This window comes from Tamandua tetradactyla, chromosome 22 (assembly GCF_023851605.1).
Source record: "Tamandua tetradactyla isolate mTamTet1 chromosome 22, mTamTet1.pri, whole genome shotgun sequence".
NCBI classification, from domain to species: domain Eukaryota; kingdom Metazoa; phylum Chordata; class Mammalia; order Pilosa; family Myrmecophagidae; genus Tamandua; species Tamandua tetradactyla.
The window spans coordinates 5639019-5664765 of record NC_135348.1 but is presented as its reverse complement, the minus strand read 5'-3'; the positions used below and the strand labels follow the sequence as shown (position 1 = coordinate 5664765).

Here is a 25747-nt window from a genome sequence, read left to right as displayed (position 1 = left end):
ATCACTCAGATTACTACTAACATGGGTTGGTTGGGGCTAGGCTCAGATTTCCTATATTCTGATAAGACATGTGAAGGAGGAGCTTCTCCCTGGGACTCTTCAGTCTAAAGGAAGATGGAAAAAGTGTTGATAACAAGAATCTTAATACATCTCTTTAGAGGTTGTACAGATTACTTCCACTCGCATTTTTTGGACCAAAACAAATCATTTGGCTAAATCTAACATCATTTGGGTAGGAAGGAGAGTCTCTCCATGGCTATGGACCTATTGATACAAGGGATAAATATTTTTCTAATAAAGCAATCTACCACCTGGTCTATAGCTCTTTGAGCAAAGGGAGTAAGACCTGCATTGTGAATAAGATGTTGACAAGGGAGGTGCCATTTAAAAAGAAGTCATCTAGGTAGAATGTCTGAAGGCCAATGTGACTCCAAAATGGAGGTGGGCTACTGAAAGCCTAGAGGCTACAGGAAAAATCATAGGTGACCAGCCCAGGAAGAAGAGTCATCTTTTTCTTTGTGAGGTGTCCAGCAGATTCCAGGAATCTGCAAAAATGTTCCATGATGTAACAGGTCAAATTTGGACATCTTCCAAACCTGGGGACACCAACGAAAGACCACAGCTGAAACAGTCAGGAAAGAACTTTCCTGGCCCCTCATTCCTCTACCTATACATGCATTTGACCTGAAGGGGTATAAACCAAAATCCAGCAAAAAGTTGAAGTGTAAAAGAAGAAAGAAGCAAACTGTTCCCAAGGCGCTTCAAGCTTCTACATCATATGCCTGAAATGAAGTAGAGTTGAAATTTTAATTGAAGAAATATTTTGAGATTTGGTGTTACATTGGAATGGACTGAATTTATGTAACTCCTGAGACTAAAATGCATTTAATACTATTTGAGGATATTGCACAAGCTAAGATGCCTTCTGGGTTTCCATCTAAGCAGCAAAGAAGAAATTTAAGATTGTGTAGACCTTGTGGTCTGTTCTATCAAGTCTGAACTATTTAATAAATGTTACATTTGTCTGAAACATATGAGCTTTGTAGAATAGCCAATGCCTTAGTCATAGTTTAATATATTATTTTTGAAGGAATGCTTCTTTTTGTTATGAATTCTGTTAAACATGCCACCAGAAAATATTAAGTCTGGGAAAACACACTGATTACTGGGTTTCAGACAATGTTCTTGACTATTGTCTCTCCATAAATCCATTTTAGCCAGAAAAAGAGAAATTGTTACATGATTATAGTATTAAATAGCTAGACATACCCAGTATGATTTTGACCAAATTTCATTTTATAGAGACGATTTTTCTAGGACAACCCGATTTACCTTCTGTATGACAGTGACAAATAATCAAAAAGGGGGAAACTTAAGCTGGAAATGACCAAGTTGCCCTCATGCAGAGATTAAATTGGGAAACACTGCACTTAGTACTGGGAAACATTTTGGGGGTTACCGAAATCTTGAGACTATAGGTTTGACTCAGACCCTTATTAGTCATATGATTTCAGATATAGCCCTTTATACTCTCTAAATCAGTTTCTTTACTTCAAATGAGAATAGTCGCTATATTAACTGTAAGAATGTAATTGGAGGGATTTAATAAGTTAATGAATACTGTAAGAATTTTGAAAATGTTCTATGAAATATGTTATTATTTTCCAGATGCTATTAAGAGGACTGCTGAAGTACACATAAAGTTAATTTACCCTTAATCCTGAAACTGAGGCTTGCTTGTTCTGACTATAAAGAGAAAGGTCAAGTGAGTGAGGTAGCAGGAATAGAAAAGTTACCATTTCTCAAAAGACATGAGAAATTGAGTTTCTTTTATATTTGAAGCCCTTTCTCTCCTTTTCTTGTAACTTTCACAGTCTTTAGCAAACACGCATGAACACACTCACACATACAAATGGTGTAGGCAGGATAATAGCCCCACCCCCCAAATTCATGGGAATCCCTAAACTACATGAATATCTTACCTTACATAGTAGAAAGACTTTGCAGATGTGATTGACTTAAGGATCTTGAGATGGGGGCATAACCCTTGATTATCCCTATGTGCTCAATGTAATCTCAAGAGTCCTGATAGGAGGTAGACAGAGGGAGATTTGACATCTGAAGGAGAGTGTCAGAGTGATGTTGTCTGAGAGTGTTGACAGCTGTTGCTGATTTTGAAGATGGGGGAAGATATCAGGAATCAAGGAAGGTAGGCAGTAGCAGGAATTTGGAAAACAAGGAAATTGACTCTGCACTGGAGCCTCAAGATGTCACGTAATTGTGCCAACACCTAGATTTTAACCCAATGAAACTGATCCCTCTAGAACTGTAAGATAGCAGTTTTGTTGGCTTGGAGCCATTAAATATGTGTTAATTTTTACAGCAATTGGAAACTTGTGTGTTTGTGTGTGTGTGTGTGTGTGTGTGAGGTTTCACATGATTTTAGATCACCCTTGTTTAGTGTTTTTAAGTTAGAAATATTCTCAGACGTATGGTGAATTTCAGTTAGATTACTGTTTTATTGAAGGTACATTTCAGTGTTCATATAATGACCTCTATTTAATTTTTAGGAAATTGAAAGTTCAGTTAAAAGTATTGGAGTATCAGAAGTTCAGTTAAATTTTAGGGCATATTCTATTTAGAGAGCTTTATAGTTTTAATAGTTATAGTAAACATTTCTATTGTCCTTGCTAGTCATACACTCTGCTTCAAAACTAACAAATTTAATCCACCTGACAATTAATGAGAAAAACAACATAATTAACTAATTTTGATGAAGAATAACTGAAACAAAGAGTAGTTAGGTGATTTTATTCAAGGTTATACAAGTAAGTGGCAGTACTGGAATTAGAACCCAAGCTATTTGGCTCCAGATTATGTGCCCTTAATAATATGCAAAAATTACTCCCATGGTTTTTTAGTCAGAAAGAGAGACACTTATTAGCATCTCCAGGGGAGGGGTCCTACTACATGGAGGGCTGCAGAGAGCCTGGCAATTTCTGCCCCCAGGAACAACACTCCTAGAGTTCAAACCTAGCCTGGGTTTGCAGGTGTTGTGGCCACCAGCAAAGGTATGACTCAGGCACTGGGAAAGCATATACTTATATAGAGAACAGACAAAGCAAGGCCAGCTTCACTATTGGGTGTTGTCCAGTTGTCACCATTGGGTCTCTATCCACTGTTGATGCAATTGGACATTCTGTGCCCACCCATCTTGGGCTTGTGCCTTAGTGGAAGACTCTGCTTCCTTCCTGCCAGGAATATATAACAGAGAGGTTAAGCAAGGTGCCCTGAGTCACACATACTTAAACCAGTCTCCAGTGGATGTTTTCTATGCTCAGAGAAAAAGGGGAAGGGATGTGCCAGTAGGCCACTGTCTTGTGGGGGATGTGATTTATAATCCTGAAAAAGAAGTCAGCCCACACTTGCTGGGTGCTGGGCTCACATAATCCCAAGCAAAGGGTTTATTTGTGGGTCACAGGGAAAGGTGGCAGACTGCACTTGGACAGTCCCCTATCACACTATTAATAACATATTCATTAATTGCTTTTCATATCAATAATCCATAATGCCTACTTTGGGCAATGGGAATAAACTGTGCAAGCTCTGACCTCCAAGATTTCAAGGCTTCCTTCTCACCAACAATTATAACTCAGAGGGAAGGGCATTGTATTAGCTAGGGTTCTCTAGAGGAACAGAATCAGCAGGAAATATCTATAGATATAAAATTTATAAAAAGCATTTCATGTAACCATGGAAATGTAGAATTCAAAGTCTGTAGGCCAGGCTGCAAGCTAGTAACTCAGCTAAAGGTCCACCACAAACTCTCAGAAGTTGGCTGAGCAACCATGGAAGTGTAAGTTTCCAAGGTCTGTAAGGCAGGCTGCAAGCTGGTAACTCCAATGAAGTCCTTCAAGGAATTTCTCAGGAGAGGCTGGCTAGAAAACGGTAAGAATGGGCGAATCCAAAATCTGTAGTACAGTCTGTGAAGCTGATGACTCCAATGAAGGGTCTGGACAAATTCCACAAGAGAGGCTCGCCAGCTGAAGTAGAAAGAGCGACTGTCTTTTCTGAACCTCCTTAAGACTTCCAGTGATTTGATTAAGCATCACTCATTGCAGAAGACACTCCCCTTAGCTAATTACAAATGCAATCAGCTGTGGATGCAGCTGACATCCGGATTTAAGTCCATGAAATGTCCTCAATAGCAACAGACAGACCAGCATGTGTCCAACCAGACAAACAAGCACCACCACCTGGCCAAGTTGACACATGAACCTGACATGACAGGCGTATTCCTGGACTGATCAGAGAACGCGAGGAAGAAGCCATGCTTGACATACTACTTTCCACCTCCTCTTCCCCCTGAGTCTTTTTTTCTCCAGCAACAGTCCCTAAACTATTCAATAGCTCAAGCCAAATACCTAGAAATAATATTTATCTTATTTTCTTTTTATTTCTGGAGATTTAAGCCCAATCTTACAACTTAATAATCAAGCCCTTTCAATGTTACTCTCCAAATATATTTGAAACCATCTACTCCTCCACCTCCATGTCTACCATCCTAAAGTACTGCAATAATTTCCTATCCAATTTTCCTTATTCCAGTCTTATTCTCTGAGGTGTCTGTTGTGTGAGTAGAAGCAAGAATAATATTTCAAAATGTATTTCATGTAATGCATCAGCTTAAAATCCTTTAGTGGCTAGCACGTTCTACTTTCTATACAATCTAGACTTCTTACCTTTGCTGGAAGCCATAATTTGGCTCCAGTCTAGTCTTCAGATCCTACCACTTGCTTCTTCATTCACCTCAATCCAGCCTCACTGATTTTCTTTAAATTCTTCCAACAGGCCAAGTTTATATATTCCGTAAGTGGAATACATTTGATGTTCTCCTACCTAGAAACACATTCCTCAAATCCACAAAGTGTGTACTCATAAGATTCCCAGACTCTCCTGCTCTCTCTGTTTATCCAATTGTTGCTATTCTACATCTACTAGCTACTAGTTTTCAAAGTTTCCCATTGTTTTAGTGTAAAGTTCAGATTTCTCAGTGTGACCTTTATCACCTGGTCCCTGCATAGCTTTTCCACCCCTTTCACTATCACTACTCTTTCGTTCTACACTCTAATTACACAATTTTTAAAGTTTCTGAATGTTAATTTGTTTCTTACGAAATGTCATTTCTATACACTGTGCTCTTTGAAACACTTTTTCACCTATCTTCTCTATCTACCCAATTAACTGCTCATTCTTTACATTTCAGTTTAGCAATTGTTATCCCAAGAAAGTCATCCTGACTAAGCAAAGACTGAATTAAATGTCTTTATTAAATGCTCCTATAACTCACCTTATATCCTTTATTTCATTACTTATTACATATTATTTTAAAATTATTATTGTAGGTCTAGTTCATCATATTATTATCTGTATGATAATAAGTGATTATATAATGTGATAATAATGATAATATAATAATAAGTAATTATATAATAAGTGATAATAAGTGATTAAGAACACTGAAACATTTAAGATACAAGGAAATAAAAATAATTCAAAATTACTCTAGCCTAATAATTTGTATAGCAAGTTGATTTTGATGGGTTGTAGTTTGCTTCTATTTGCTTTTGAAATGGTGTTTTTTCAAAAAAACTTTATGTTAACATTTGACAGTTCTCTGACTATTTTATTATTTTGTTGGTTTAAATTACTAGGAATGAAAATCTGTCTAATAAAGAATCTGATATATATTACCAGATTGCCTTCAGAAAATTTGTAACTGGATGAGAGTATTCTTTCTACTGTAGCCAAAAAATTCTATATCACAGATGTTTTAAAACTTTGAGAAGCTTATAGGTTAAAGTGTTACTGCTGTTTGAATATACACATTTAATTTTCAGAGAATTTGAACTTCTTTTCATATGACTTGGTGATTTTCAGTTTTCTTTTAATGAAATGGGTAATAGACAATTGGTTTTCCTTTTTGTTTTGATACTTAGGGTATTTTCCAGCTTATCTGGACCTTTCCAAGCAATTAAAACACTGAGGTAGGCAATTTGATATAGTTCTTAGGTCTCTGATCACATCAAGAAAGACTCATTTTTCAATAAATGTAATTGATATAACTCACTGACATGTGAAGCAAAATGTAAATATTGACCTTTATGTTGCATCTTACAGGAAATTAAATTCCAGGAATACTTAAGATTTAGATGTGCATTAAAAATTTAAATCATAAGTATTAAAAAATGATACGAATGATATGAACCACCTTTACATTCTGGTGGTTGATATTGTGAATGAGGAAGATGTTTTCTATATTAAAAGTAGTAGTCACAAATGAATAGATTAACTTCCTAAGATACATTAAAAATATTCATATAAATCTGTTCATTTCCATAAGCAAAACCTTTTATAAACAAAACTAAAGGCAGATCATGTTCTGAAAATGAATTTGCAAGAATTACTATTAGAAGTGGGATGCTACATTTCAAATGCATGCTTTGTTTTAATAACTTTCATGTATATACAGATATTTTAAATGATTGGAAAATGAACATCTCAATTTATAAAAGGAAAAATATTAATATAAAATTTATAAAATTAGAAACCAAAATAACTAATAAATGTCAGGCAATTGTTACATGTTAAATTTGAAAGGTGTATTGTCATAGCACTTTTTTCAATTAAACAATAGAGATAAGCAACATGAATAAGTAGGAGATTACACAAGTAAATTCTAGCTCATAGAGTATCTTCAATAAATGCATGTTTATATTTGTTCAACAAATTTTACTTCTCCTAGCCATTAATACAAAGATAATGGGAGAAAACTAATTATTGAAATAAGATTTTGCAAGATTATATTAGATTTTCTATTTGATTTGCACTTATTTGATGTCCCAGTTCTCACATTATGATTTTGAAATCTTGCTTTTAGCCAGAGTCCATCACTGTTTCACTTTCCTATAATGTTTCTACCTAACATTGAATATTTTCTTTTTGATGCCTTTTTAAAATATTGAATTGGACTTTTCTCTGAGACTTCATCCAGTAGAGAGGTATGATAAGTTGAAAGCTGCCCATTATTCTTCCCCTCCCTACATCCAAATCATTATTCCTTTTCTGAATGATTATTTTTTAATATTTTTTTTATAATTTCACTAAAAATAATAAACATTTGCAAAAAGATTATTTTATACCTTTTCCTTAAAACACTACCAATTGAATAGTGAATCATCTCAAGTGTCTCACAAAGGTTTCATTTTTTTTCCTTATTTACAATAAAACTGCTTTCACTCAGTACATCTTAAACTATAATCCAAATAAATATAATTACTGTTTAACTGCTTTTTTCATCTACAAGGACCCCCCCCTTCAATCCAAATCTTCTAGGAATATATTCATAAAGTGAAAATATTGGTATGTAAAATAAATCATGAAGATTGTTTTGTTTTTTGATAATTTTTGATGAAAATCATTTTGTACCTTGAGTCATGTATACAAAATCTAGTATGATCAGATCTTAGGTGATAAAGCCTATATTTCTACTTTAATTTGATCCCCATCTATTCTCACAACTTACATTTCAACTACTCCGAAATAGCCCCATTTATTCCATATCTCCATGTTTTTATGTTGTTTCCTCTGCCTAGCATTCCCTAAGTGTAATTCCAATGTATGATTGGCTGTCATTCACCTGCTCTTCAAGTGCCATCTCATATCATTCTCTGTAACAATACATTAAATAACATATTAATTGTGCTATAGTAAGCATATACATGATCATTGACACAATGATATCTCCCATTAGATTTTTTAAAGGCTTTTTTGAAATATTAAGCTACTATTTTTTGCTTTTTATATTATAGTTAAACTATCACCTGGACTTTCTTCTACACAAAGTTTTCACTGTATTTCCTACAAGTTGTTTTAGTAAGATTCACTCTTTATTTTTTCATAGATCACTATATGCAACTCAATTGAAAGCTAGTATATATAATGTTTCAAGAAAAGCAAAATGATAGGTTGAATTTATTTTGTGTAAGTAAGTCTGAGACAGTTAAAGGTGCTGGGTATTCTGTAGCCTGCATACAATTATGTAACTAGCATATGTTCTATGGGGTCTATGCTTTAAAGAATCCCTCATGTCTTTCCTTCTGACTGTGTTGATTTAATAGAAGATTGAATGGAAAATTTCTTTTCCTTGTAGCATCCCTTGAGGAGATTTTTCTTTGATATTTCCTTAACACTGTCTTCCCATCACATTTTGATGGCAGCTTCCTATTCTGCATTGGTGTTCAGCTCTTTTATAATCAGCAGATGAATCATTTCATTGTGTCCTTGAGCTTCTAATTGACAGTGAGTTCCTTAGTTCCATCTTCCTGAATGCTGCATTTGGTGGCAGTGCTTAGAAATCAATTTTACTGATGTTCTTAAAAGACCATCTGAAATGTTGGAAATCATTTTACGTCTTTTTAACTTCCAGTTTTTCATCTCTGTGGAGGAATGCAGCCAATAGCGTTGTACCTTATCCCCAAAATCATACAGTGATAAATGGCATTCCAAAGTCTTCCAGGAAAGTCCATTTGATTATAGTTTGTTATAAATCCTAAATAATTGCAAGCAAGTACAGAAGCATAGATGACAGTACTACTCTGACAAAAGCATTTACTCAATTGTACATTGGTCATTTGTTAAAAATCTGATTAAAATAGTTTGTTGAAAGATGTTTATCTATTGCAACTATCATTCTGAGGCATTTCTTCTTACAAAAATAGACTGAAATTAGTACTTAGACTTCACAGAATTGTTTAAAGTCTGTAAAGAAACCTCACATTTCTTACAAAATATCTTTTATCTAACTTTTAAATATTTCCTCAAAACCCAAACCAATAATCCTTGAAATTATTGAATAGAGTGAACATCTCAATAATTTCCATGCCAGCATTTTTATAAGCTCAGCATTTGGTAAAGCGCCCTGGTCAAACTATTTATCAGGTAGAAGCTATATTTGTTAAAGGTTTACTTGTAATGAAACAACATTTACTAACTCACTTGTTTGGATATATCTTCCTTTCCATTATCATTAAAATATTGTTTAATGCAATATTATGAAAATGATTTTTGCTTTGGAAGCCTTTTATTTATGAAACTACATTCTCAGTTACTCTTCCAGCAATAATGTTTCCTTCCTAATTCATCCACAAACCTATTCTATCCTTTGCTGCCTCTATCCTTTGTTTTTCTTCATTATTTACAAATATACAAACACTTTCAACTTAATGGAAGCTCAAAAAACTAACTTTATAAAACATGCAAAGGTATACAAATAAAATGATTTTTCTCTATTTAAAATTGTCATACTAGGCTCTACCTATAATTTCTATGAAGGTATATCTGGTTTGATATCAGTTTGTATGCATATCTGAGTTTCCCCTGAGAGTGTAAGATTTTCTCTCTTATTAAGACTAGCACAATGATTTGCACAGAGTATACACTTTAAATATTTTGGAATAAATGATAAACATACATGTTGTAGCAAATTACTCATTGTTGAGATGTCTTTATTTTATTATCACTTTTAGTGCAAAATTTCACTTGCATAAACGTGATTATAAAACATTTGACATCATTTAGTATATGTTTTTATTTTCCTATGAAATTTTAAAAGAAGCATTGACTCAATGCTGTATGTTTCAAAAACTGTGAAAAATGAGAAATAGATCTATCTAAAGTTTGAACAAGAGACTGCAGGAGGATGGTGCAATCCTGAGAATGAAATGTTCCTGTTTTCACATAGGTGACTGTCAAATTTTAAGTGATTTTGAGCATTACCTTCCAAGCTTATTGAAAGTAATGCATTGCAAAAATTTCAAATAAATAACTCTGGGGTAAGGTCCAGGTACCTACATTTTAAGCCTTTAATTATTCTTATAAGTACGATCGGTAAACCCACTTTTGGAGGTACTAATTTAGATGAACACTGTTTATGACTTTTATTTGTATGTTCAGTTCTATTGTTTTTCACATTGAGGAATACTGAAATTAAAGATGTAAAGCAACTTAAGAGTGAATCATTTATATAATAAAGTCACTATTACAGAAATCAGCTTCACAAAACTTTAGAGAATTGACAAATTGGAAATTTGGAAATGACCCATAAGAGGAGGATATGTCCAGAAAATGGTAGATAACTTGGTTTTAGGGTGAATTATGAATGGTAAGAAACACAACTTGACAAGAAAGAAAGCAGAAATTGGAATATAAATAGCTGGCATTTAATTTTTACCTGTTCTGAATTGGCTTCTAATCTCTACTTTCTCACCACACCTCTACTTTCTTATACCTTCAGGTAGAGTGTCACTCACAAAAGACTTTCATTGGCTTTCACCTGAGGAATTGTAAGATGATGGAAAACTACATGAATAAAACAAAAGGGGAAAAAAGATGGTTCTGGCAGGTAATAATTGAGAGTAGAACTAGTAGCCCTGATAAAACTGGAAAACTGGCGTGAGAGGTCTTAGAACATAACCCATTCCTGAGGGTTAATCATTGAAATACTGGAGGTGATGGTGGCAGAGTTTCACTAGCAGATGTGATGGAAACTGGAGCCGTTTTGTTTGTATTTAGGAAGAAAGGGTGACTATAAAAGATTGGAAGAGCATGAACCCAAAAGGTTAGTTAGCTTTGATTATTAAAAGCATTTTAAATGTATTTAAACACATGTGAATGTTAATAATCTGAACAAGTGTATATTTTTCCTGATTATTTTAATGAAAACATTTTAGGCTGGTAAGACTGATTAAAATGGGCAGATAAAACTGAAAAGAGGGTGGGCCACGGTGGCTCAGTAGGCAAGAATGCTCGCCTGCCATGCCAGAGGACCTGGGTTCGATTCCCAGTGCCTGCCCATGTAAGAAAAAAAAAAAAACTGAAAAGAGAAAGAACCTATTAAAATGAAAATTAAAAAAATTCACAACAAAATTCAAGAAAATAGGAGTGGTCATCAGATAAGATAAAGAGACCAACTAGAAATTCATGAACAAAATAAACAGGAAAAAATAAAAATGCTATCCTAACTGCCTTCCCACCTTACTCCCACCAGTTGTTCTATGTAAAATATACCTGACTTGAAGGGAAAGTTGGTGAACTAATTCCAAGAATTATATGAAGTTTTACATAGTCATTGAATCTGATATCACTGAATTTTGGAAAAACGATTCATTTTGCAACTCTGTAAGACACCACTTTATGGACGTGTATGAGAGATGTGCAGGCCTGATAAAACCTCTGTATTTCAAATTCAAAAAGCTGCAGTTTGGTTTATGTCCAACGGATTTATCCATAGTCTAATATTTTTAAAAAAGAAAGAAGATATTAAATTTGAAACTTTGATACATAGTCAGAGAAACTACAAAATGAGTTTGAACTATTAATGGAGATGACATAAGAACATGCACTGAGAGGTGATAAGAACCTCTAAATTGTTTATTTGGTGATTGTTTTGATTCAATGCCTGGAAGTTTCTATTCGTTCTTCCTTTTGTCTAGTTTTTCTTTGATGCAGGTCAGGGAGCAAACTAGCAGGTCTAGTGTGTTTGGTAAGCACATAATTCCCTTCATTTTCACATCCGTCCAAAGGATATTCAATATATGTGGCAACTTCAGAACTATAAAAATAAACATACATAAGGAAATATTCAAATACTACTCTGGATAACATCAAACATGTCAACACTTCAGAAAACAAGCTGATAAGAATTAGTTAAATACTATAGAAAATTCCTTTTGGAGAGGGGGAAATAATTAGCTTAGGGAAAGCATACTACCTATGTTTGAGAGAATAAGCAGTTATAGGAAGTTTGATATTAAGTTTATTCCAATTACAAACAGCTACTTCTGATCAAATATCTGCATAGGCCTGAGGATTACCAGCATTTTGCCTTATTCTGGATTAGATCATGTGTATCCATAGACATTACATTTTGATTTTAGTTTTAAATTACAAACAGGAATAATCATATTTATATCAAGATCTTCATTTTTCCTGTCATTGCAGCTTCAATTGTCTGAGTCATTTCCTCTCCAACAAGACACAAAGATTAGTGCTTTAGGTTTAGTGAGAACAGGTCATAGAAAAGAAGTATGTCATATCTTGAGTCCATAAATAAATATAATTACCTATAGGTGAAAATCAAGGGGAATAACAGGATTCAAATACATTAAATTTAAGGATCACTGATTTAAAAAAAGAATTTCCCAAAGTTTTAGAACAATAAAATAAAAATATATTCTTTCTTTGCTCTTAAAAGAAAAATTAATTCTTCCTTAATCATGAAAAGTCATTAGCAACTAATTATGGGCCAAAAAGTTAATGATGTGACTACAAATTAAAATGTTAAAAGTATGCAGGAGAATTGTGTGCCAATCATTCAAAATCTTCAGAGAAAAATCATACTGGTCACTTTCAAATATACATCCATGGTTTTCCTGAAATGCCTCATTAAATTGGATGTTTAAGGTTTTGCTTGTTGTTCAACAGTATTGAGAAAGACATGCTTGATTAAAAACTACAAGTGGTAAAATAATGTTTGTGTAAAAGTGGTACATAAAAGTGGTAAACGGATCACGAGTATTGACCTTTTTCTGTGTTAGTTTTATTGATGATTAATTTAACCTTTAAGAAGGACTTTCTGGTTTTAAAAGAGTTTTAAGAAACAGTCCACTTGGATTACCTAAGATAGCATGTCATTAGTCAATGAAAATTGGTATGAGAAAGTTAAAACTGTTTATAAGCTAATACAAAAAGAATGGGACTTCCCAAGTCCTCATCTATTATTCCAATCTTTATCTTTCTTCTTCATTAGAGATATGAATATAACATTTTCATGAATTGGTTTACCCCTAAACCAGTCTGAAGAGTCCTCTTCTATTTTACAGTTTCTCTGCTGTCATGAAAACATAAATGCTTCAGAGAATTCATATCTTTTATACCATAAAGTTGATACTTATGTGGACCTGTATTGGTCTTTGCAATATTTTTGTTGACTTTTTTGCTTAGTTATAAAAGTTAAAATATTGCTAGTTTTTATTTCATACTTGCAATTAATTTTGAAGATTTCTTTGAACATGCACTTTGGAGATTAAATTAAAAATAATGAGTTAATTCATATGTGTATGTGCTTTATTAAGATATTTTTATGCTATTACTCAGTGAACTGAGGGAAAACGTCTCCAAAGTAATTTTAAAATAAATTTATGTTATTGGTCTTAGAATATCTATGAAATTATTTTGAGTGCACAATGCATGTTTGTATTTGTATTACATGTGAACATACATTACAGTGAAGATGTATTATAAACCATTCATGCAATGAATTTTATTAAGCAGCTGCTTGGTGCGAGGTATAGTCAACAATGAAGGGAATGCATTAATAAATAAAATAGATAACCGCTGCCTCCATAGTGCTCATGTTCTAGTGCAGCAAGACAGACGCTGGCACAATAAATAACAAATTATGGGAAGCTATGGGTGCTAACGAGAAACATAGAGCTGAGAAGTAGAACAGGAAGGGCTGAGACTATTTGCAAATTCAAGTAGATAGTGCAGAAAATGCCTCCTACAGAGTTGACAGTTGATTAAAATGTCATGGAGAGGAGACACGCACATGAATACTTGAAGAAGACCATTATGCTGAGTATATCGATTTGGATCAAGCTTGATGTGAAACAAGAACAGAAAGCAGGCTGAAGGAGCTGGGATGGAGAGAGCAAGTTGGAGGGAGGAGATATGGCCTGAGGAGAAATGGTGTATGTAGGAGGTGGGGAGAAAATGTGACTCAAATTTTATGATGAGTGTATTATATTTTATTTTCAAACTTTATGATTTGAAAATAATAATAGCTAACATTTATTGAGAACCTTGCTAAGGATTAGCATTGTGAAAACACTAGGTATTAACTCATTTAATACTGAAACAACCCTGGGAGGGGAGGAACAACATTATGAACACTTAGATGTTGGGAAACAGAGAAGAAAAGAAGTTTCATAAATCGCTTATGGGTACATAAGATATAAGTGCAAAAAGTGGATTAAAAAACAGCTCCCAATTTCGTGCACTTAACCAATAAACTTTAAGTATAATGAACAAACCTTGGTCCTAAGACTGTAGAGGGTAAAAAATAAGTGCACGTTAATCTATCTTAAACCCACATTGGCCAGGTTCCTTTGAGAAAATCTCCAGCAGTATTGAGAGCGTATTTCTAGGATCCATACTTTGAAGAAGAAAAAGTCATGATGAAGTTTAGCATAAAAATAGTATAATTTATTTGTCCAAGCAAGAAGAAAATAGATCACAGCTATATGTGTATATACAGACATTTCTTCTTCTATTGAATAGGGTATGTGCTTTTTTTTTTTGTCACCCAAGAGTTGTCATATCAATATAGAACCATTTATTAGTTTGGAGCATCCAGAGTTTCTCTACTGTTTGTTTTTCTAAGCCACTAAGCATTCTTTTTAAAAGTCAGCTGTGAACTGGATTTTAGAATATCACCTGAGACATCCCCTGATATATCAAAGGAAAAATAATTGATATCTATCTAACATCAAAATCACTGGAAATGTGGAGAACCATAAAAAATATGAACTGTAAGGAGGAGACCTATGTAATCTTAGAAATTAAATGGATGATAGAATTAGTAAAGTATGGCACAAAAGCAGTTATAATAACTGCATGTCATATACTTAAGAATGCAGTAGAAAGCATGCACATGTTAAAGAGAGTCATGGAAAAATAATAAAACATCCCAATTGAAATGTTAGAAGATAAAAATACGTCTGAAACAAAAATACACTAGATGCAATTAATGGTAGATTATCGATTCCAGGAAATTAGTGAATGAGAAACATGGAGAGCGAAATTACCCCAAATAAAAGAGAGAAAAAAAGAATACTAAAAAAGAAAATGAACAGAGCATCAGTGGGCCATGCCTATATATGTGTAATTAGAGTCTGCAAAGGGAGGGAAGAAGAAAAAATCTGAACAAAAAATGGCTAACAATTTACAAAACTGATGAAAATTATAAACTCATATATGCAACAAGCTTAACAAATTTTAAGATAAAGGAAACAGAAAAAAACCAAACCAAGGCAAAGAATAACTGAATTGTTTAAAAAATAGTGATAAAGAGAAAACCTCTAATGGCAGCCAGATTGAAAAGCTACATTGCTTCAAAGGAGCAAAAATATGAATGACTACTCATTAGAAATAACGTTACAAGACAATAGAGGGATGTCTTTCAAGTTATGAAAATAAAACAACTACAAACACACACACACAACAAGAAAACTGATTTAAAATTCTCTCATCAGAAAAATATCCTTAAAAAAATTCCAGCAAAATCAAAATTTTTCAGACATAGAGAAGCTGAAATATTCAACAGCAGTAGACCAGTATTACAAGAAATGTTAAAGAAAACCCTTTATTCAGAAGGAAAATGATACCAGATGAAAGCATGGAGTTATTTAAACGGATAAAAATTTCTGAAATGTTGGATTAATGCAAAATGTTAATTATTATTCTTATTTTAAAATCCCTTTAGAATAAAACTGACAGTTCAAAACAAAAAAATTATTAGAAGCGCATGTGGAATTTATGCAATACGTACTTCTGCAATAATATGGCACTACAGCAGGAAGGATAGGAAAGGGGAAAGAGAAAGGGAAAAGGGGAAACCTATTAAATCATTGGTTTAATAGGTTTAAATAATGCATATTGTTATATAAAATAACAAAAAAGAAAGGTTTTAGTGATTTAATAATGTATGTTGCAACCCATGAAGAAATTAAAAAAACAGAATTATAAGTAACAAGTTAAATAATAGGATAAAATAAGAGCCCTGAACATAGATAATCAGTTCTAAAGAGGGTAGAGAAAACGAAAAAGAGGTGGGGGTCATAAAACAGGTGGGACAAAGAAAAAAACTAATTGCAATATGGTAGAATTCTGCCTGATCATATCAATAATTATGTTAAATATAAACAGCCCAAATATTTCAGTTTGGATAAAAAAAAAGCCCCAACTATACTCCAATTACCAGGTAATTCACCTTAAATATAAAATGTAAATAGGTTAAAGGTAAAAAGGTAGAAAAGAGCAAAGCCGTGCTAACAACAACCAAAAGAATGCTGGAGTTGGTATAATAACATCAGACAAAGGAGAAATCAAAGGGAAAATATTACCAGGGGTCAACAATCATCATTCCATAGTGATAAAAGGTTCAGTTCACCAAGTTTTTGTGTCTGTTCATCCAGAACTCCAAGGTACATTCAACAAAAACTAACAGAACTAAAAAAGAAAACAAATCTATAGTTACTGTCAAATATACCCGTACTGCTCTATGAATAACTGATAGAAAAATAGGCAGACTATGAAACCTTTCAAGGTAAACCACAACATTTACTAAATCAGACCATAATCTAAGGAACAAAATAAATCTCAATAAATGGAAACGGCTTCAAATCTTAGAAAGTGTATTTTCTCTACAATAGGATTAAATTAGAAATCAATAGCAGATATACACTTGGAAAAGTCAAATGTTTAGAAACTAAAACAGTCACTTATAACTAATTTATAAACTTTACGAAAACATTTTAAAATTTAAATGGGGGATTAGAAAAAAAATTGATATGAATGAAATTGAAAATTCAACGTATCAAAGCACCCAACTTTTTTATCATGACTCACAATATCATCAGCACCCATCATTGATTTTTTTTTGAAGTATAACACATAAAGTGCGTGAATATTTAGTGCTTGTTAAAATTTTGCATATGTATACACTTTGGTAACTAATACGCAATTCAAGGTATAGAACCTCACCCATGCATCAGCAAACACACCCTCAATTTGTGCCCCTGCAAATACAACAACTATTCTAGTCAGTATCATTACTGATCAGATTTTCAATTTCATATGAAGGGATCATATAATAAATACACCTTTGTCTATTGCTTCCTTCTTAGACTGTGTGAGACACCTATACTTTTCCACAAGTTCAATCTTTTAAATCGTTCTATAGTGTTTCATTGCATGAATAGACCACTGTTATTATAATCCCTCTATTATTGGTAAGAATTTAGTCATGTTTCTAGGTTTTAGAATAATATTTATTAATAATGTTAATAGGAACATTCTTGTTCATGTTTGTTTGAACTTCCAAAATTTACAACGCCACCATAATTTGCAAAAGTCCGGTTTTGTCACATTCTCAATAAAAATTGCAACGTGAGACTTTTTAATATGAGCTCTTATGCCCATTTTTGACTGGTGATTCAATGTCATTTTAATTTGTAGTTACTTAATGGCCAATGATACTGAGCATCTTTTCTGTTGATTGGACACTGCTGTATCTTCTTTTGTGTATATTTGAGATTCCCTTTGCAATCATTTGCCTATTTTTTTGTTGTTGGCTTTTAGAGATTCTTTATATGCAGGTTATTAAGACCATTACTATACATATTTCTGGTAAATATCTCCTTCTAGTATGTTTTTACATTTTTCAGTCGCTTACTGCTGTCTAACAAACAGAAGTTCTTAATTTTGAAAAGCCCAATCCATTTAACCATTTTTCAAATTTATTTATTCATTAATTAAAAAATTTAACAACAAACGAACTAAAACATTAACATGTGATCATTCCATTCTACATATATAATCAGTAATTCACAATACCTTCATTTAGCTGCATATTCGTCATTTCTTAGAACATTTGCATCAATTCAGAAAAAGAAATAAAAGGACAACAGAAAAAGAAATAAAACGAAAACAGAGAGAAAAAAGATTATATATACATACCATACCCTTTACCCCTCCCTTTCATTGATCACTAGCATTTCCAACTAAATTTATTTTAACCTTAGTTCCCCCTATTATTCATTTTTATTCCGTATATTCTACTCCTCTGTTGACAAGGTAGATAAAAGGAGCATCAGACACAAGGTGTTCACAATCACACATTTAACCATTTGTAATAGTCTGTGCACTTTGTATTATGTATAATATTAATCCTTTGCCCAGGATCGTGAAGACATTTTCCTATGGCTCCTCCTGGAATTTTTTTCAGCTTTCATATTTAGGTATATGCTATATGCCAGTTGATTTCTATACTTTGTGGTATTGGCTGAGGGAAAATAAATTGGCCAGTACTACATTGCCTCGATTCCTGCAGCTTTGCAGTAAATATTGATATCTAGTGGTGTGAATCCTGTAATTGGCTGCTACTAGACTTCTTTACATCTCCATATAATTTAAGCTCAGCATGTCAATTTACACACACTAGTAATCATGTGTGCCTGCACACACATCCTTCACACAGAAACACTAAATTTAAAAATAATATTTATAAGAATAACCAGCTGAAGTTGTTATTGGAATTGTGTCAAATCTATAGATCAATCTTGAGAGAAAGAACATCAGAACAATGCTGAATTCCTATCTCAATTCTTGATTTTTACTCTAAAATATATTAGATCTAAATTATATTGATGTATTATCAATTTTGTGAATATATCATGTTCAAGTTACCTGTATGATGTGAACATATTCTTATTTCTGCCATTGTATCTTCCCTCTTACAGGCTGCATCCCCTTTGGATGAGAATTCTTCCTTTGTCCTCAAACACCAGTGAGTTCCTTAAGTGCTTTTATCTAGTGCTCTGCTTTTGCCACTCTTTTCACTTTATCACTTAAGATTTGTAATTTATCTGCTTCTTCTTGTTTGGATTTTTTACATTGTTATTTCAGTAACCTGATGTCAGAGGATATATCTTATTCATGACTTTCTGTCTAGAATCTAAACTACTTACCAAAGTAGATACATCTTCTACCTCCACATTTGGATGTTTCTTTTTTTTTCCTCTTGGAAAGTTCTTTTTTAAAAATACTGCATGAAAATGATAGAGTGCAGAAACACTTAGGCAGCTTATGTTTTAATTTCTGTGTGATTTTCTGAAAAAGGAAACTTTTCTAAAAATGAACAGCATAAAACATTTTTGGTTTCTCCAAAACTTTGGAGAGGAACGAAAGAAAACAATTCCAACAGCCTTTGGGAAAACCTGAAAGAAAATACTATCATGGAGTGTAAAATATGACAAAAAGTGGAACTTTGAATAATTGCTCCTATAGGATTTGTAATAATGATGTTGAGGGGAGTACGGAGAGGTATTTTTACAAATAATTTTCTTTACATGTTTAAATAGTTTGCAGTATAGTTTTAATGAATCTTTCTCTGAATATTTATTTAGAATAATTATTTTATCCCCAAGTGATTGTATCTTATTGTTTTTCTTGTTAATTATTAATTGCATTAAAAACATGAAAATTACTTGAATTTTGCTTACATTTTTGTAAAGTGAGGTCATAAAATAATGGTCAAATTTTGTGAGGTTTCTAAGTGTTGTCAGTAACAAATAGGCATTATCTGTATGCAAAACACTAGCAGAATCTAAAGTCCTGATAGAAAAACTAACAGTAAAATAATTTTGTAGTTACTGCATTTCTTAGGCTTCTAAGATTTTCTTCATGAAAATGAAAGTAACCTCTTTTAAAGAGTTCATTCTATCGACTTCTGATAATAACATAATGGAATTCTCAATATAATTTTGCTGGAAAGATCTGCATTTAGATCATTTATGATGGTCTAAGACTTAAGAATGGAGAAAGGAACACTTAAGTCTCACCATTAAATTTTTAATTCTTTATCTGTAGGTGATGATTTGATAAATAATTTAACTCTGAAATTGTAATTATTTTTATTTTTAGTCGATAGAGCTTGTAAATATCTTTGTAACATTTGTACTACAACACAAGTAGCAAAATAAAAGTGCATTTGAAGACTAAAATATAGAATGGCATTAAACAAAAGATGCTGCAATAAATGTTACATAACTGATGTGTTAGAGGTCAGGTGACCACATTAAAATACTTGATTGTTCATCTTTACATTTCTTTAGACAGTTAAAAAAAACAAAACATAATTTCAAAAGACATATATATAGTTGTTATAGGACCTGTTCATGATGTGTTACAGTGGGAGCTGCTTTTTTGATTAATAATTAGGTATGATTAGCTTGATTATTAAATCCTTCCCAATGTGCAGTGAGATCAAGTTAATTTTTCTCTAAATTACTTTATTTCTTAATTAAACTCAAGTTATTTTGATTTATGTATAACTGTGACAGTGTTCAACCAAGAACAGAATAAACAGATTTTAAAACAAGGTGTAAAAGAAGTTTATTGAGCTAAAGTAGCATGCACGAGATGCAGCACAAAAGGAGGGTTCTGCTCAAAAGTTAGGGTTGGTGAAGCAGCTTTTATGGTGATTGAAGGGAAAGGGGGAGTGACAAAAGGGATGAGTGAATGAAAGGGGGGAGTGAGGGAGTATATGGGTTAACTTGGGTGGAGTGGCCTTGAATCAAGTTCAGTTCATCAGCGTCTTGCTGGAGCAGAATATTTGTGGAAACTTGAGGCCACCTGATGAAGACCAGCAGACCCTCTGGTGCCAGTTTGACTTATTGATCACACTTCCTCTTTCTCATGGCAGCAGAGGTCTCTGTCAGCACCACAGAAGGATCACGGTTATGTGAATCTGCCTCAGTTAGCCACCATTTCTTCTCTGAGTTTTCTGGGTAAAATGGAAGTTCAAGAAAATCAAGATGTTTAATAAGGCTATTTGCCATTCCGACTTAACAACAGATAACATTATTTTTTATTTTTTGTGAGATGTCAAGTCTTCATGACTGTTCTAGTTTGCTAGCTGCCAGAATGCAATATACCAGAAACTGGATGGCTTTTAAAAGGAGGAATTTAATAAATTGCTAGTTTACAGTTCTAAGGCCGAGGAAATGACCCAATTAAAACAAGTCTATAGAAATGTCCAGTCAAGAGCATCCAGGGAAAGATACCTTGGTTCAAGAAGGTTCAAGAAGTTCAGGGTTTCTCTCTCAAGTGAGAAGGCACGTGGGCGAACACAGTCAGGGCTTCTCTCTCAGCTGGAAGGGCACATGGTGAACACGGCATCATCTGCTAGTTTTCTCTCCTGGCTTCCAGTTTCATGAAGCTCCCCTGGAGGCATTTTCCTTCTTCATCTCCAAAAGTTGCGGGCTCGTGGATTCTCTGCATCTCATCGCTTCATTGTTCTGCTCTCTCTGAATCTCTCATTCTCCATAATATTTCCTCTTTTATAGGACTCCAATAAACCAATCAAGACCCACCCAAACGAGTGGAGACATGTCATTTCCTAATACAATTTAACAACCACTCTTGACTAAATCACATCATTCAGGCAGATAATCTGATTACAGTTTCAAACATACAATATTGAATAGGGATTATTCTACCTTTATGAAATGGGATTTTGATTAAAATATGGATTTTCTAGGGAGCATGCTTCCTTTCAAACCAGCGTATTCCACCCTCTGGCCCCTAAAAAAAACATGTTTTCCCCATATTCATTCCATAAGAATATCAGAGAACCTTAAACCATTCTAGTAACATTTCAAATACAAGATTAATATAAGATTAAAATCAGTACAAAGTCTCATCAAAGTTAATTAAAGGCATGGACAGTCCTAAGGTAAAGTTTTCTCCATTTGCTCTGGACCTTTGGAAACTCATATAAATTATTTGTTGCCAATATACAAAAGAGGAACCTTTATAGGATACATATACACATTTCCATAAGGAGGAAGGAACACAGGGGTCACTGGACCCATACAGTTTCGAAAACCTGCAAGGCAAAGTCCATTAGATTTCAAAGTCTAAGAGTCATTTATCCTCAGGGCTTTAGAAAGCAGCAGTCCCACCCTTTCCAAGGGTCTACACAGAGGCATGCCTCTTTCTGAATACAACCTTGGAAGACATTGGGGAGACCACCTTTTCCTCGGCTCCATCCTCTCTAAGCATTGGGGCTGCACCTGGGCTCTCTGCCATCTCTGGGGCACACACTCAATGCCTCCATGTGGTGGCAGCCAGGCTCTCCCCAAACCCCTAGCAATGTGCTTCACCCTCTCCAAGGCCTGAGGCAGCATGACTTTTCCACTGCAAAGAGGTAGCAGGCCCATCCTCTGCCTTCGGGGCAAACTTCCCCTCTCCACAGGCTTTTCAAACAGCACAATGACACAGCCAACAGCCATAATCACTTGGCCCCAACGATCTAATCACTAGATCCTTGAGACTAGACTTTATACGGAACCCAGCAATAGGCAGAAGCACATGAGTCTCTTGGGCAACTCTCCTGCTTCTACTGAGAAAGGCAAGAACTGTGCATCTCATGATAAAAGTACTATTTATTCTTCTTAAATACAGAAATCTTAATTTGCTGTAAGGTCCTCAAAAGCTCTACTATTGGCTCCCATTTCTTTTCAAGGGATGTCTGCTTTCAGTAGGGCCAAGTGAAAACAGGCAGCCTCACCAGATCAGCCATTTCAGTCCTTCAGGATTCTCTAATACATGATAGGCAGACATCTATACAGACAACTAGATTTGTGCAGGCAGGAAAACACATGTGATGTAGTACTGCTTTGGTGGTGCTGGTTTGGAGAATGTTTCTTCACTGGATTTTGGTGACTGCTTCATGGATGGAATTGACCACGTGATCTAGATTTTTGGTGGTTAAGCCACACATGTTGATTCAACCACTTGGCAGCTGATAGATGTGCTTTTCATTGACCATATATTCAACCTGCTTAAGATTTAACCTAATAAAACTGAACATTTCTATTTGCTCAGTGATATGATTCCAGGTTCCAGGGGTCTTGAGGGCTTCTAAACATGCTCTGAGTTCAGATTTCATGGTCAGACTCCAATCAGTTTTTTTCTTCATATTGTCTGTCCATTCCTTAAAGGTCTCAGGGTTAGAAAGAGTACATGCCATGATCCAAGCTCCCTGAGCAGGAGAACTGAACCAAGTAATTCACTCAGTCTTCCCCAACTGAGAAAGGATGCATAGGATGCCACCAGGTTCTTTTCCAACCACCGTCAGATTCCCCACTTTCTCATTGTAGGAACCCAAGTTCTTGGAGAAGGACTATGCACAGAATAGCTCAAAGTCTTCAGATACAAAGTAGTGAATGACCTAGGTATCTTTCACTAGGCTTCCAGATGCAAAGTTCTAAAAGGCTGAGTCAAAGAAGGGGAGCAGAAACTGGCACTTCATGGCATAGGCAACTTGCTTCCACTGTTCCGAGTTGGGTTGGTCCCTATTGGATTGTGTGCACAAGCATGGAGGATAAAGATGGAGGACTTGGGAGCATTCTCCAGATTATTCAGGAGACCCTGGAGGTCAAGTCCTCTTTTCACTGCATCCGAGAAACAATAGGTCTGAGTGTCTTTAAAGCCAGCAGCAGAAAATACACCATTATTATTCTCTCAGGTTGGCAAGGGCACATAGATGGGTGTGTCTTTGTTGTTTGTTCCCGTCTGCCATCGAGCTAAGAGCTTGGCTACAATTCGAACAGCACCTGTTCTGCTCAAAAACTGCACAGCCCCTGCCTGGTTGTCCTTGAGAACAGGGCTGTCATCCCCAAGGGTCAGGTGAGAAGCCCAGGTCCAGTGTTCAGGGAGGCCGAGCATCAGTGGGTACTCTTGGTTGAGGTTACTGCCATTAACAGTCTTCTGCTCTAACTTCCTCACGACCGGCAAAGCCCAGGGCTGGCAATCATCTGTGCAATCAGCGCCCACCCCAGACTGATCTTGGGAGGATCTGGATCTTCCCAAAAGTTGGCGGTCAGCTTAAACACAAGGACAGGTTGGGCCTGCAGAACCTTGGTAAAGATTGGTGGAGGCACAGAGCAAATGCCCCAGAGTCTGCCAAGAATCTTCTTCCTGGCTGTTCTATACCGTGAGATAACATTATTTTTTTAATCAAATTTTCATTTGCTTTCCTTATCCACTCTAGGGAGACTACTTCCCTAATTCATTGATTTCGGGCTTTGACATATGACTTGCTTTGGCCAGTGGAATGTGGACAGATGTGACAGTGTTCTGGTTACAAGGTTAGTCATAAAGAGCCATTAAAAGATTATAATGGCTCAGGGATAGGGCAAAATAGTGGCATAAGGAGGTCTAGAATTTAGTTCATCCTCTAGGACAGCGAGTACCTAACAGAACGACTGTTTTGGGCACATCTGTGACCATACACACATCATACACCAGTCTAGAATGATGGAAGGGCTGAGATCACAGCACAGAAGTGTAAATAAAGTCTCTCAAACTGTGGAGACTCGCATCCTTCCCCTATTGGTTTGGCAGGCTCTTTTGGAGTCACTTCATTGTGGGAAAAAGGAGCAGTCACTATTAGGAGCAAGGGAAGGCAGCTCAATCAAACTCTAAATGTGGATTTAATTAACAAATTCAGATTGTTGAATACAAGCTCTGAGTATAGATAAACCTACAACAAGCATGAAATGAACCTGGAGGTCTCTCCCAGCAGAGAGAGGATGCAAGGTTGATGAAAACAACAACAGAGATTTTGAAGTTGACTAAGCTCAGAATACTGAAAAAGGGCTGTATCCCAAGGAAAGGGGCACACAGGGCCAGGTATCAACTCTGGCTCTTGATTGGTAAACCTGGGGCCTAGGGATCAGCTCTGAAAAGGATTTTTTTTTTTACTTTTTTATAAAAATATGCTCTTTAGCAGCACATTAAAGAAAGCCTCAGGGATTTTCATTTGTCAGCACTGCTCTAGGTGATGGCAGAGTTAATGTATGTCTGAGAGGCAAAGTAATTAGTCAGTGAAGGAGATATCTTCCCCAAGAAAATAAGGGCTAGGGCTGAGGCCAAGCACAAGCAGCAGTTCTCATTGAGAGAATTCAGACCCAGAGTGCTGGGAAACAAACAGTTTAAACCCACCTTCTGCCTCAGCCTCTGTCTCAACCACAATCCTGGCAGGGACAGGGTCTGCTGAGAATTAAAATCACCATGCCACTTTACATTGGTGTGGATCTGTGGGCTGGTAAGTGCCCCCTGCTGGACAGGATAGGAAAAGTACAGAATTAAGAGCCTTTATGGGAAAGATTGGCACCCTGCTGGGTCTCTCCCCAGGGAAATTTGATACTGATTAGATCCTCTGCCTGAGTCCGAGGCCTGTCTAGTCTGGGAAAGTCTAATTGGGGTTGATTGTATCTGGCAGGGAAAGAACTCTCAAAAAAAAAAAAAAAAAGAGCTGAAAAATTCGAATCCATTAAGCAGAAGCTATGCTAGAGGTCTAGAATAAGTTCTCTATCTTCTTTGGAGAACAAAGCCAATCAATGATAAAACCCTAGGTAAAAGGAAGTAAACAACCTCCTGAATAAACTAATCAAAGAAATCAGATGCCTAGAGACCAGCAAAAAAATCTTGAGTCATACTAGGAAGCATGAAGACATGGTTCAATCAAAGAAAAATCTAACACTTCAAATAAGATAAAGGAGATAAAATGACTAATTATCGATTCATATAAATCTTCTAAATTTAGTCAATGAGTTGAAAGAAAATGTGGCAAAAGAATTGAAGGATATAAAAGAAGACACTGGGTGACCACACAGAAGAACCTTGAAGCTTATAAAAGCAAACTGAAGAAGTTTTGGGAATGAAAGTCACAATAGAAGAGATGAAAAACAAAATGGAGGCATACAACAACAGATTTGAAGAGTCAGAAGAAAATATCAGTGAACGAGAGGACAGAAAATTTGAAATCCTACACCCA

The 25747-nt window shown here is 34.9% G+C and overlaps 1 long non-coding RNA gene and 1 pseudogene across 1 annotated transcript in view; both read right to left on the bottom strand.

The window, feature by feature from the left end:
• LOC143666023 (uncharacterized) overlaps positions 1-25747 on the bottom strand; it is a 688093-nt gene that overhangs the window by 115746 nt on the left and 546600 nt on the right. The window lies entirely within an intron of this gene.
• LOC143665915 (aspartate aminotransferase, cytoplasmic pseudogene) overlaps positions 22613-25747 on the bottom strand; it is a 55372-nt pseudogene continuing 52237 nt past the window's right edge.